General features: G+C 37.2%; 1 long non-coding RNA gene across 1 annotated transcript in view; it reads left to right on the forward strand.

Moving 5' to 3' along the window:
* Window positions 1–350: 350 nt before the first annotated feature.
* Window positions 351–5,048, forward strand: part of LOC140003064 (uncharacterized) — a 14,155-nt gene continuing 9,457 nt past the window's right edge. The window contains exons 1-2 of the long non-coding RNA XR_011811013.1: window positions 351–488; window positions 576–735. This is a non-coding gene — a long non-coding RNA (uncharacterized lncRNA). The remainder of the gene's footprint in view (window positions 489–575; window positions 736–5,048) is intronic.

Genomic DNA, 5,048 nt, shown 5'->3' on the forward strand with positions numbered 1-5,048 from the left:
ATGCCTATTTATTTTTCTCCACTATTCTTAAACATTCCAAGCTATAAAACCCCATCTTAACATTTCATTATATGATGCAAATTTTATAAACAACTGTCATTACTATACCCACAGTCATTATTCTGAATCATATACAACACAAAGAAAAAAAGAATAAGAATTCTCAGATCCGTAGACTGCATTTCAGGGCAGCCCCTCTTTGGCTTACACAGCCCTTTTCCCTCACGGAGTGTGAGATATGAAAGGAAGCTGCATCTCCGGGGACGCTGGGGGGAGTTGTGATTCAGCTGAGAGAGATTTATCATCTCATCTCTAGCCAGATGCACTCTATTGCTTGATGATCTCAGCAGGTCCAAATGAACAATGTGTTGTATCAAAGGTCAGGTAACTTGTTTAATGTTGGCGATAAATGTTTTACAAAAACTAAGAACAGTCTTGAGCCTTCATTTTAATCAGGAAGTTAAATATTTTATTTCCCTGTAAATTGGGTGAGTACTCTCTTAGCCATACCTTTCCTTAGACCTCTTCTAGACTACTGCCTGCTCCAGCCATTCTTGAAATCTTCTGAGTTTCAGGACTACTCTGCAACAATAGCGGACTGGTTTTAATTTCTGACTCTGGAACCCTGCTGAGTTTGTATGGTCTGGAGCAGGAAGATGGAGAAAAGAAGCTGATCGCTGTCCTCAACCCGGAGTTTTGTTGTTGCTGTGGAATGGCTTTCAGCTTGCACATTTGGTGAGACAGAAATCATGAAGTTGTCCCTTGAATTCCCGTGTGCCAGCACAGCACGTTGCTACATACCACTGGGCCAGACTTGACTAAACATGTGTAATTGTGGTACTGTGTAGCTTATCCTAAATCTTGAAAGATTTCTTAACAGCAGAGAGATCAAGATCTTTAGACCATTATTATGATACAATAGCAGAAGAAAATATAACCTATCAAATTATCAGATTAAAATTTAAAAGGTTTTTTTTTTTTTTTTTTTTTTTTTTTTCCTAGAGCTTTTGCTAATTGTCACTTCTCTGCAATGTTACATAACTCCCATGTGCAAATGGACTTACTGGCAAGTTTCTGTGTACATACCAGCGCCCTGGCTCTACTAAACCCCCTTATCTTAGCTTCACTAATTTGCCATGTCAAATTAGTGTGATGAAACAAATTCTAATTACACTGAAAGATCACTTAGAGCATTAGCACTGCTGCTGTGGTCTGTTCTTGTGTGTCTTATTTGCATACTAATCCAGTGTGCCTAGGTAGATGACAAAATGAAATGTCTACTAACACGTTTACAAGGATTTTCTGAGAAGTTGCTGACTCAGCCTTGACAGATGCTCCCATAGACAGAGAGCTGGAAGAAGGAAATATGAACCACATTGCTCAGGCTTAGGGAGAATGTTATTTTTCTACTTCAACTTCCCTGCTAGTTTGTTTGATTCTTTGGGGAATCATGATTACTTTTTTTTTGTTCCATTTTAAGAATAAGCTGGATAATGTCAGGAATCAAAAATATCATTATGACTCATATTTGGTATTTAAGTATATAGGATCCATACACCAAAAGTATAAAAGGGAGCACAATTTAACAGGTTGGATTAAAAAGTTCTTTAAATATCTTCTGCAAAAGAACAATCAAACAGAATTCCTAGTGGTAGGAGTTAGGGAATAAGAGCATGGATTAACAAATATGTAAGCCTTTCCATCTCAGTGTGTTGAGTGGGATGAATATGTTTATAAATTAATAAGTAATAAGTTGTTTTCTTCCTGACTGAAAATATTGATTTGTAAGTATGTGTGGCTGCAGACTTAAACAGTACCTAGCTGCCCTAAATGTGCATTTACTCACTGAGCAAGGAAAAAAAGGCTATTGCAAAATTTAGGCTCAGAATATGAAACATGACTCTGAATTTGATTTCCTGCTGGCGTTACAACTTCAATTCCATTGGAATCATAAAGCCCATGTTAATAGGTTTTGCTTCACATTTTAAAGCTGTGGGATTGAGATACAGAATCCTGAAAAGAAAGGGAAGGTGATGCCTTACCATTTGTGTGTGGGTCTGCTAAGTTCATTTTCCCACTTGTCTTCACATGTGAATGATTTCTGGCCCTTTTTGATCACACCACCATGCACAGGCCTTGCCTGAAGATATTCATGGGAATTAGCAGGGCTATTCCTTGCTCTGTTCCTAATTGTAATGAGCAAATTCATAGAAAAAGCTTGGCTTAGGTGAGATCTTCAGCTTCTTCTAAGAAAAGAAATGAGCTGCAAGCCTTGTTCTGCTGAGGTTCACACTGGCACTCTGGATGATTCAAATGCAGCCAGGTTTTGTGTGGAGTATTCCTGAAACAGGTGGAGATCTCTGTGCATCCTGATCATCCTGAAAAGCACTGGGAATGAAAAGGAGATAAATGACTAGGAGGTGAAATTACTTGATGTCCTGAATAGGTGTATATTTACTTAGTGTACTGTACCTAGTCTGCAATGTGTATGCTCAATAACCTAGACTTACAGCTTTTTCCATATGAATGTTTATTGCAATAGAACAGGCAAGAGTTACTTATATTTGTACCTGCAGAGAAAACTTTATTTATTTCTGTGTAAGCATGTCACAGAACATACACAGAAAAGAAAACACAGTAGAAAAGTCATGGTATTTATTACAATTAAAAAAAAACAATCCCAGAAATTTTCAGTTAACCAGAAAATTAACCTCTAGCCACAGTACAAGAGGGTACTTTTCCTATCATCATGTTACAGAGGACGTAGGTCGGGGGTGGGTAATGGAGTCTGCAGATAAATGAAAGATTTTTTGATGTGACTTTGTAACAGACATGCAGGTGATGACCTGTGAGTTGTATCATATGTACAATGCACTGGCAAACTGGGACACACAAAATAGAAACTGTATTATAATTTCATTCTAGGTTTTCATTTTTTTTCATAAAATGCTAATTTTTGCTATAGATCCATTATGTATGAAACTCTAAAGACTTTTTTCTCCTTCAGTGCCAGAGGGATTTTACATGTGTAAGCCCAGTTTAGTGTTAATGGCAAATATCAGTATACAAGCGCCATTCACTGTGATGAAAACAGTCTAGTGGACCTAATTAACTAATACTTGCATAGGTAACATTTCCTGTATGCAGGGTTTCAGCATTCCAGTTAAAAGCATGGTCCAGCAAACAGTATTCAAGTTTGTATATCTAGCTGAAATATTTTTTAGGTGAATTGACTTAATCTTGTTCTTTAAACATAGATTTTTGATTTCCTTTCTTCAAGAACTTGTATGGTTCAAAAGCTTAGACCTGTGTTTTTTACATCTTCACAGTGAATTAGCATCTCAAATATGGCACACTATTGCTCTATATGCAAAGTCCAGGGTTTTCAGCAAGCAGAAAGGAACAGCTACTTCATGTATCAGTGTCACAATCTCTCCCTTGTCCTCACTTATCACAGGAAATGTCCGTATTTCCCAGTTACTGTTATGGAGAAGACAGTTAAAATCCACTTGTTTTAATGAAAAGCGTGACTATTATTGCCATCAAGCTTCTAGATTAGCAACATGGTTTACCACTAAAGACAAGTTAGATGCCTATGGCAATATTTTATATTAAATCCTGTAAGATTTTCTCTCAGGGATTAAGGCACAGCCTTGCTTTCTGTAAAAGCACCTTGATATCATCACATCTATTTTTAACTCTTCCTGAGGACTAGGCCCCATCTTGGTCAAAGCCAGGATAGATGAATGGCAGTCACTGTAGGTACAGCACTGTAAGTCAGCCAGGGAAAGAGCTGGTTTCAAGCAAAGTAGCAGAAGATAGTTCAGTTGTGGAACCAGGGCAATGTTCAATTTCCCTTTGTCCAGACTGTATTCATTGTGGAACACTGCAACCAGGGAACACTTACTTTCCTTATGAGGGATAAGTAACAGGGAAATTTTGCAATAGCTACTAAGGTATGCAAGTGGTTAGATGAGGAGTTCATTTTCACCCGTAAAGTGGAGGAGGACAAAAAAAAAAGTGCAAGCTGTTTGTTACACTAAAAAGACACTGTTCCAAGGCATCAGGTGTCCCAAGATACTAAATGTGAGCTTGTATAAGAAGAGTAAATTGAAATCTTCTTGAACTTTTCTTGAAGTTTGGGCTACTATGAAACTTCTTGGCTCAGTCTTATCTCTCAGCAGATTCATAATAGCAGAGTTAGGCTGTAATTGGTACCACACTGACACATAATGTAAAGTGTTACCTACGTTTAAAACTTGAAAATAGTATTTGAATTCCATATTCACAGGTAATAAGAGTTCATCATCATGGTTGGGAAAACGAGTTTCAGAATGACAGCTCCTAATCTGGACTTTCACTTTCCAGTTCAGTTCATATAATTTTCTTAGTATGGTCATTATTTTGCAGTCCTTATTCAGGCAAAACCTCCCTGAAGCCATGAATATCAACACAATGATAGCCACTGAAAAGGGCTTATCACTATAAATATATGTTTGTTGTTTAGTCTCCACATTTTTAGTGTAAGCTTTATGAAGAGTGTTACAATAGTCTACACTAATACCATCATCATTATACGTCAGCAGTTCCATGTAAAATATTTTTTTTTAAATAACAATAATTGGCATTTAGACCTCCTTGTTCCCAAGGATTTCAGAGCACTTCCCAAAAGCCGGTGTATTAATTCTCACAACAGTAAATATCTATAAAAAACAAGTATATCTGGGCAAGTTCCAAGGCCCTCCTGGAGAACTCTCTCAGTACCACTGTGCTTTTGCCTGAGAAAAAAAAAAAACAACACTGCACGTTCAGATTTTTTGGTGAATTTGCAACAAGTTCCACATTCCTCTGAAAAACAGACTTCTTTTCAATCAGTTCTTCTCTTTACCCTTAGGTCATGTTATCGCTGAGCAACACAGTAAATCACAGGAATTTGCTTTTGTAGTACCTTGATTTGACATTTAAATTATTCTACTGATTCGGATATTCTGACAATCTGACAATAAAATTGGCAGTCATGTCCAAATTTTCTTATTCCGTGCCATTTG

This window comes from Anas platyrhynchos, chromosome 8, assembly GCF_047663525.1.
Source record: "Anas platyrhynchos isolate ZD024472 breed Pekin duck chromosome 8, IASCAAS_PekinDuck_T2T, whole genome shotgun sequence".
In the NCBI taxonomy this organism is placed as follows: domain Eukaryota; kingdom Metazoa; phylum Chordata; class Aves; order Anseriformes; family Anatidae; genus Anas; species Anas platyrhynchos.